This window comes from Diabrotica virgifera, chromosome 10 (genome assembly GCF_917563875.1).
Source record: "Diabrotica virgifera virgifera chromosome 10, PGI_DIABVI_V3a".
Taxonomy (NCBI): Eukaryota; Metazoa; Arthropoda; class Insecta; order Coleoptera; family Chrysomelidae; genus Diabrotica; species Diabrotica virgifera.
In genome coordinates this window covers 38732138-38742554 of record NC_065452.1, presented here as the reverse complement: position 1 = coordinate 38742554, position 10417 = coordinate 38732138, and positions in this window count along the sequence as shown.

Here is a 10417-nt window from a genome sequence, read left to right as displayed (position 1 = left end):
TATTATGCTCCTTCGTTTTTAGCTTAAAATATCTCGAAAACTAATGGCTCTATCGTTACGAAAGAAGAGTATGTTTTTTACATATAAAGTATTGGAGAATCAAAAAATTGCACTAAAATAGTAATTCCGTCAGTGGTGTAGAATTTGGGAAGGGTCAGCCATTCACGTTCCCCCGCCGTACGCCTCTGGTAGTATCCAGAAACGTTTGTTTAACATAATTTAGTAAATTGTACAATACCAGCACCACTTACCAAATTTCGTGTTGTTGTCCCAAGCCTGTCAGGAAATATTCAAAAATAAATAAAATATAAATTTAATTTTGACACCCTGTATTTAGGTTATTATCAACTTTTGTACTAAGGTAAGTTAGCTTAAATCGACCTATTTTAACCTCAGGAATCTAATCTTAAGCTATGGCCCATTCTTTATCAAACACTCTGTATACTTAAAAATGGAGTTACTAAAAATAAAATGATACCTTTAAATGATGGAATGATTGTGAAAAGTAATAGTTTTAAGTACCTAGGATCGCACAGTGGTTACAAATGCTGAAAACGTGGTCATGAGGGGAAAAAAGTCCATATCTAGGGATTTTCAAGTTTGTAGTTGTTTTCTCATACTATCGTAGAGTCATAATACGCAGGTAGTATAAGGATCAGACTGTATGTATTCTGGTTCATAGCTCAGGAACAAGTGAGCCATGTCCGAGTTAATTTTTACTTCTTCTAGCTTCTTGACTTAAAAAAAATTTACATATCATTTGTATGGCCTGTATTATCTCTAATTACTAAAAATGGTAAAAGAAGTTTTTTAATGGATTGTTGGGATATTATCTAAAAACAGAGATTTTATCATTACTAATTACTCACCTTTAATGAGATTTACTAATAATTTAATTAGCTAATATTAATACAAAAGAAGATTATTACACACAAAAGTTCGAATGATTGTCAATATGTATAATACATAATCTATTTGAATTATAAAATGATTCTTTTTACATACACTGGGGTGGAAAATTAACCGGACAGTCAATTTTTTTTGTGTTTAGATTAGCGATAACGTTTTTTCTTGTTTGAATATGTTTAGATGTTTTCACTTCAACACTAACGCTTTGTTATTCATGTGAAATAGTGGCTTAAATGAAACAGCATTCATTTAAGTTCATTGTGGTGTTTACAAGTTTGGCTATACGTTTTTGTGTTGTCTCTGTTTAAAACTTGCACTAAAAAATTATGACACAAGAAGAATAAGTAGCACAACGACGGTTAAACTGCAAAACCTCGTAAGTCAGTTTTATGTAACTTAAGAGGAAAAACGAAAAACATTTTGGCTTTTTTACTTAACATTCAGTTTATTCGTTTTTTGTGTGTAGGGTTCTTTTTAGGTAACGATTGCATAACCATTAAGTAAACTTCGGTGACATTGTTTTTTTTTGTCAAATAGCGACTTACGAGAATTTGTCCCTTAAAATCTTAAAATATCATTAAGCTAAGAGGTTTTGTCCCATTAAAAAGGCTACTTACGAGGTTTTTTAACTTAAAATCTTACTTACGAGATTTTTGTAGATGTTGCTAGTACCATTAAATTTTAATACTGACTTACAAGCTTTCGTAGTTTAAAAGATATGTAAAAGTATAAACCAACAAAATATAAAAGTCATAATGGATCAAAAATCGACTTACGAGGTTTTGCAGTTTAACAGTCGACAAGCTGTTGCTTTACTAGATGATGAGCGGAGCATTCGTTACATGCATCGCAAATGCTTTAGGAATTTCGCGCCTACAGTGCTTGATCCAATACAAACATTTCTATAAACAGGACAATACACCGGGCGGTCAAGTCAAGGTAGACGAAGAACCACAACTCAAGTTAAAGATAGCTTTCTAAGGTTGCAAACCTTACGTGATCGCACATTATCAGCACCAGTACTTGTTCAACGATAAAATGATGTCCATAGAAACACGGTTTCTATTTATACCGTTAGAAGGCGCTTAAATAAATATGGATTAAGGTCCAGAATACCTGTCGAGGGACCTCTATTAACAGCAGATCGTCGGATGCAACGTTTACACCTCGCGAACATCTTAATTGGAGTGTTTACGATTAGAGTGCTGTGCTTTTCACGGATGAATCAAAATTTAACAGATACTCATGGTATGGGAGGCCTAGGATTTGGAGAAGAGCTGGTGAAAGTTAACCTGGAAATTCACGGTCAATCTATCTGGAACCAAGCCAAATGACTTCTGTCAAATGGATGAAATGAACGCCAAAATCATAGTCCCCTCACGATCACTCCAAATTGGTTATCATTTTGTATTGGACGTGGTTTAGTGAAGACGCCCAATGTCAGATTCCAATGAAGAACTTTTACTATGTGTGGCTGCTGTTTGGCATCATATGATTATAAAAAACAAGAAGAAATGGTGCAAAGAGCGGTTGAGAAAAAGCAGTACCTTCACGCATGTGAACTTATTAAACGAAACTTCAAATTACTGGAGCTCGTTACTCCACTAATGAAGAAACAAGACACCAATATGAGAAAAGATGTAAGTACTCATGAAAAGCTTTGTGCCTCGCTTCCGTTCTTTGCGTCGGGTATGACTTATGAGGAACTAAAGTTTCCAACCCTAATATGCTCGCAACTTTTGAGTCATAATACCAGAGACATGTAAAGTAATTCTTAATATATTGCAGGATTATATTAAAGTTTTGTTTATTTCTATAGTTCTTATCAGACACCTTTCACACGCATTCCAGTTCCTTGTACTCATTGATAAATTCAATTAATGATTCAGGTCCGGAGGCCAAAGTGGTCAGTAAATATTCGACTCTGTGTCTGTCTTGATGCACTATTTACTACAAAGCAATGTGGCGCGCTCCACGTCTCAGAGTAGAATAGGGATGGGAAAACCTACCGGTTATAACCTAAAACCGGTTTTTTTCCTTTGCAATAATCGGTTTTTCCGGTTTTTTTTTGTCCCGGTTATAACCGGTTTTTATTTTTAAAGTAATAACCGGTAAAAAACCGGATAAGTGGAAAAATGCTGAATTTAGAGAAACAATGGAAAAATTTTTCGCCCCCGTGCATAAATGAGAAACTTTAAGCTGACTGAAACCGATTTTACAACACTGATGGCTGATTTCTATACTGATATGGACTGATATCGATTCGACTGTAGTATCGCAAACTAAAGCGCAATGTAAATGTAACTTACACACACCCAAACTTATATGGAATCACCATGTATTTTAAAGTAATATTTATTTCTTTTAAAAAAAACTTGTTATTTTTGCGATGATTAAAGATTTTTATTGAAAATAAACAAATATATAAGACAATCGGATCGTACAGCCTGGTACGGTATAGATTATTTGCTTGGGTTGCCAGTTGAACGAAAATAAATAACCCAACTTTTGCGTCCAAAAACGAAAATATGCCTCATGTGGGGTTATAAAACACTCAACGAGGAAAGATTATTGGTCTTGTGGAGAAATTAATGTTCTCAGATGGACATAGCTGCAGAGCTAGGCGTAATACAGGGCGATCTGTCCAAAAATATATGCTAGGTAACAGGAACAAGGAAAGTTCAAAAATGAAGCAAGGGAAAGTCGCCAAAAGTAATAACGGCTCTCCACTATCGTTTAATTGTCCAATCAGCTGGAAGACACCCAACCATATCTCACCTGCAGCTCCAAAGGCAGCTTTTGGAAGCTACAAGTGTAACTGTTTCAGTTGAAACGATAAGAAGTATACAGCAGGAGACAGTTATGGGTTCCCTAGTTATCCAGGCAGCACAAGATTGATCGCCTAAATTGGTGCCTTCACCACCAAAACTAGAACATTGGGAATTGACAAAATGTGCTATTTTCAAAAACAGTCAGGATTTAATGTAATCAGATAGAGAATCAGATGACGAAATCGAGTACTTAGAGGTCGAGGAAGACAAACAAGAACGAAAACTGTCAGATCTGTTCACAAATATACAAGGGGAAGTGTAATGTTCTGGAAAGGAATTGTGATTCGTAAAAAACTCCTTTAATTTTCATCCAATCAGCTTTAACTGCTCATAGGTATGTTGATAACCTGTAGTCAGGCTCTGGAGAGGTGTAACAGAAGAAAATTTTATTTTATTGCGTGATAATGAACCTCTACATACCATTAGAGTGACTACAGACATCATTGAAGCAGAAGGTATCCCTTGTTTGGAGTGGCCTGCTTGCTCAGCCGAGCTTAATCCTATAGAGTATTTGTGGGATATGCTTAAAAGAAAAATTAGAGCTCGTCTGGATAATTCACAAAACACCACACCGCTAGTACAAGCTACTTTTAAAGGATGGAGCAACCTACCACAAAAAATGTTGATAATTTGATTAGGAGCGGCCCACGCAAACTGAAGCTTGCATAAGGACTAGAGGTGATAACACTGACTACCACAAAATACAAAAAAATAAATAAAAACAAGTTAAAGATTATTCGTTTTACATTGAAATTTTGTATGCTATTGACTTTAAAACAACTACTTTCAATTTGTTTGTTCAATACTTCATTGTTTTATTTAATTGTTATGTATTTGTTATTAAATTGCTTTAAAATAAATATTGTTTGACTTCGTGTGTTCGTTTTTTTTTTAAATTCGCACGGAATAGGAAGAAATATCATATGATTCCATATAAGTTTGGATATGACTGATTCGTATTGGCTATGACTAAAAAACAGGACATCTTGGGTTTTAAAGCACCCTATGTAACGCACAGCCGGCACAGCTGAATGTGGCTGAATTTTTATGTTTGTGCATCACAGTGTTGCCATGCTGTTTTCTATATATTTCTTTCATAATTTCAATCAATGTTAAATGTACCTACAAGAATAATAGAATAATAACATTTACTTCTTCGTCATTATACTAGGTATAATGACAAATGAGGTGTCAAATTAAATCTTATAATCCAAGGATAGTACTAAAGGTAAGAAATTAGACCTAGGTTGTCTGTGTGTCTGTCTGTCTGACCGTGAATATAACTCCTCCGTTACTATACCAGGTAGAATGACAAATGAGGTGTCAAATGAAAGCTTATAATCCAAGGATGGTACTTAATGTGAGAAATTTGAGATAGGCTGTCTGTCCGCCTGTCCGTCCAACCACGAATATAACTCATCCGTCACTATAGCAGGTAGAATGACAAATAAGGTGTCAAATGAAAGCTTATAATACAAGGATCGTATTAAAGGTGAGAAATTTGACATAGGCTGTCTGTCCGTCTCTCCGTCCGACCGCTAGTATAACTCATGCGTCAGTATACCAGGTAGAATGGCAAATTAGGTGTCAACTGAAAGTTTATAATCCAAGGATAGTAGTAAAGGTAAGAAATTAGACCTAGGTTGTCTGTCCGTCTGTCTGTCTGTCCGCGAATATAACTCCTCCGTCACTATACCAGGTCGAACGGACAGACGGACAGACAGCCTATGTCAAACTTCTCATCTTTAGTACCATCCTTGGATTATAAGCTTTTATTTGACACCTCATTTTTCATTCTATCTGGTACAGTGACGAAGGAATCATATACGAGGTCGGACAGACAGACGGACAGACAGCCTAGGTTAAATTTCTCACCTTTAGTACCATCCTTGGATAAGCTTTCATTTGACACCTCATTTGTCATTCTACCTGGTATAATGACGGAGGAGTTGAGTTTGCAAACAGACAGACAAGACGGACGGACGGACAGACGGACGTGGGCAATTCAATGTTTTTACATTTTTTCAAAATTGGTGAAAACAACAACATAATAAACTTTACTTAATTGGTGTTTCAAAACTACTTACTTTTAACACATTAGGTACACAATATTACAAGGTTTCTAGCAAGTTAAACGTCACAATGATTTAAAATAATCAAGTAAAAACCTATATATACATAACATATTAGAACATACCTAAAATACACAAAAGTGATACATTTCACACACAAATATAATATCACAAAAAATTGTAACGTGATAGTATGAAAAAATAGAGGATACGGCAACGGTGTTACATGTGACGGTCGGACCGGGTCGGATTCATTGCCAATATCTACACAGACATATTAAGGTGCTTTAATATCCAAGATGTCCAAGAAACCTGCCACCGGTTTTTGGAATAACCGGTTTTTTGACCGGTTATAACCGCCAGGTTAAATTGTAGGTAAAAAAAACCGGTATAACCGAAAACCGGTGTTTTTGTCAACAACCGCCATCCCTAGCGTAGAACTAACGAAAAATGAACGTGGATTTGGACATTGACGGAAGCGTGGCACGATGGTATAAGACGATGTAATGCCACTGACAAGCAAATGATGGCTTGCCGTCAAGCAATAACGTGGCGCGATGGATTACGAAGCGAATGGAAATCCAGATTTTGGCATCACTCCGAAAAAGCAATCGTGATTTAACACTGACGATCAAAATTTGGTGTATATCACGCCATTTGACGCGATGGCATGACCGTGAATGTCCAGCTTTATCAGTAATGTTGTTTTACTCCGAGAGTTCAATTTGGTGACGGGGTTATAATGGTGTGGGCAGGCATTTACCTAGAGGCTCATACAGAATTTGTTACAATTCGAGGGGAAAATTTGAACGCTCAGCACTATATCGAGCAATGTTTGGAAGATCATGTAGTGTCATTTGCCCCATTTGTTTCTGACAACTTTCGTCTGATGAAAGATAATACTCGTCCGCACATCGCAATAATAATACGAAATTACTTGGACGAAGTTGGGATCCGTTTATTACCATGGCCTCCAAGGAGTCCAGACTTAAATCCACTAGACTATGCATGGGATATTCTGGAACCATGTATTCGACGTAACGATGGTGAGATTGAAACCCTGAATTATTTGAAGCAAGCAGTTCGTGACGAATGGAAGGAAATCCCTCAGACAGACTTTGCTGCCTTAATCCAAAATATGCCTCATCGGATGAGATCCGTAATCAGGGCTCTTGGAGGTAATCATCATCATCATCATCAATCAGCCCTTTGCATCCACTGTTAAATATAGGCCTCCCCTATTTCCCTCCACTGTCTTCTGTTCTGGGCGCTTAAAATCCAATTAGTGGTCATTATGTTTATATCGTTCGTCTATCGCAGGGGTGGTCTTCCTCTACTTCTTTTATCGGCTCCTGGTATCCACTCGAGCAACGTCTTTGTCCATCGCCCATCTGGCAGACGGGCCACATGACTTTGGCCTTCCACCTTTCCTTGTATAATGAGTCTTTCTAATATATAATTTATAATTAATATATAATTATTTGTTCTATAGTCGGTCCAAGGAATTCGTAGCATTCGTCTCCAACAGAACATTTCAGTGGCGTCTATCTTTCTTCTTTCCGAATTTCTCAGGGTCCAAGATTCACATCCGTAAGTCAGTATTGGGAATATTAAGCAGTTGATCTACCTCATCTTTAACGCTCTTGAAATTTGACAGTCCTTCCATATTGTGGTCATTTTTGCTGTGGCGACTTTTGCTAGATCACATCTACGTTTTATTTCTTCTTGTAGTGACCCTGTGTTTGTGATTAATGATCCCAGCTATAAGTATGAGCTCACAACCTCAAACCGATCAATTGTGGTTATGTGTGGATAATTGTTATGTAGTCTATCCACTATCATGATCTTTGTCTTTGATATCTTTAATTGCAGACCAAATATTTGACTTTCGTTTTCAACCAGTCGTATAAGATCAGCTCTGCTTGACTATTTGCAAGAAGGGCTGTGTCATCTGCGAAACGTAGTTTTTTTTATTTTATGACCATTTATTGAGATGCCTTTTTCCCATCCTTCAAGTGCTCTTCTCATAATATGCTCTCCATATATATTGAATAACTGTGGAGACAGTATACATCCCTGTCTGACACCTCGTTCTGGATGAAATTCGTTTGAAAGTGTGTCAAGAACTTTAACTGATCCAGTAGTGTGTTCGTATAGTTCAGTTTATAGTTCAGTATAGTTCATTTAAGTTTAGCCACCTGATATACAACATATTATGTGACTCCTTGTCTTGGAGGTAATACATCCTACTAAATATCTTTGTTCATAAAAATGTTTAAATTAAAAAAAAAACATTTTTGTATCTTTGCAGATTTTCAAATTTTTTGAAATTTTATTCTTTTTTCTGTGTAATATTCTTGAGTTGTAATAAATTTGACTTTGAAATTTTGTTTATTAGTAAATATTCCACTGGGAACATCTTAAACGTTTTTAAACGCCAGTTTTTAGGAAAAATCTTAGTATCCGGTAAATTTTGCACTCATGTGTATAATAATTTATTTAAATTATAAAATGATTCTTTTTAGATAGATATTATATCTAAATATAGCCATTGTGATATGAATTTGCTCGCAACAAGCGCTCGCTATAAAACACAATTAGGGCTACAGTAGATATAAACCAAATTGTCCCCCTCATCTGAGATCACTAATAGCGATAATAGGTTTGCCTTGGTTCAAAAATAAATGCAGGGACATGTTTACTATTGCAAATTTACCAATTCAGTTTGTTAACGTCAATAGAAATTAAGAATTTTTTTATTATATTATTTAAACTTCTTTTTTACCACTTTTAGATGGGTATTATAATATATCTTTGAACGATAATAATTATTGTAGTAGAAGTATCAGCGAATTTCAAACAAAAATAGTAAACAATAGTTATTTATGTACCAAGTCAGTAAAGTGACTCTTTATCGAACGAGTCTGATATTACGAGAAGAGCGAGCGTAGCGAGCGAGGCAAGTAACAGACGAGTTCGATAAGGAGTCTTTACTGACGTGGTGCATACAAAATTTTATCACCAACATATATTTTTTAAATTTAATGTCGTCCGAACCCCTGGGGTTAAAAACGACAATGGAAAATATATATTAAAAATAAAAAGAGATTGTAATATTAAGTAAATACATACGTACTAACAAAAAGTATACCTGAAAAATTTGTGCTACAATTAAATGTCTTTTATTCCTATTTCCGTTAAAAACTGTATGATATTGTTGATATTTGTATTGTCTCTAAGAAACTCAGATATGTTCCTGGGAAGGTTGAGTTTACTTCTCGTTTGGTATATTTGACAATCGGTTAAGATATGTGTTATTGATATAAAATAATATTTGACAACATAAAAATATATTGGTCACATCAAATCATCTTCGGATGATGTGTGCCTCATCATCCATGTGTTGCCAAGCGGCAACACACATATGCTACATGTGGGCATATGTGTGTTGCCGTTTGCTGCTAATACAGTTCTCAGATAATTCGCAAGTCTTGTTCATCAATTCCAAATTTCGATCATCTTTTGATGCTTAACGCGGTTAAAATTATCACTACTAAATTATGGACGAAGCAATACCTCTAAATCTAACAATTTAGTTAATAACTCCAAACTCCACTGCATTAACAACACGTGCCAGACCAGCCTAAATATTTATAACAGTGATCACCTTCTTCTTCTTCTTCTTCTTCTTCTTCTTCTACTACTACTACTAGAGTACCTGCTGGAAGCGTCAACTAGGCCTTCAATATTGAATACACCAGAGACCACCTCTTGAATTATTTGAAAGCATTCGAAATATGACTTAGAAATTATTAGATTGTCTTGAATTGGGCGATTTCATGGAAATCCTTGACTATTCTTTGGGGGAATTATGTTGTATTTCTTAAAGAACCATATAAGTCTTTTGTTAATTATTTTTTATGATCATTTTATATAATCGTTATATATAACAGCACCACAGGCATTAGAGGCCGTTGGCATCGTTAATCTTGACTAAATCCTTCCACTTTTTTCGGTTCTACACTTGTTATTTCCAGTCTCTTCTACCCATTTCTTCTATGTCAGTCTGGACGGCATCAAACAATTTTTTTCGTGGTATCTCTCTTCTTTTCTTTCGTTAGTCTTCTGCTTGCAAAACTCCTAGGACGTTTCTTTCTTGTGGTATTCGTGAAATATATCCCAACCATCTTACTCTATGCGCCCTGATTTTATGTGTTCTTTTAGGTATTTTATACATCTCCATTAGCTCCTGGCTTGTTGTTCTACGCCATTCCCCGTTAGCCTCCTTTATACCACCAAAAATTTATCTCAAGATTTTCCTCTCCTAAATCTCTAGTTTTTTTAATAATTCTGATTCATTGTCCAAGTTTTACATGCATACAAAATCGTTGGTTTCACTATTGTTTCATAAGTTTGAATGCACTGGACACTTTGTTTGCCTTTTTACAGTTCGTTTAATGATCCTACTGCTTCGGTACCTTTCAACAACCGTTTATCTATTTCTATCTCTTCGTCTCCTCTATCTGTAACTGTTACTCCAAGATACTCAAATTCAGTTACCTTCTAAAATTTATACTCTCTGTCATTAGTCATTAGAGTGATCCA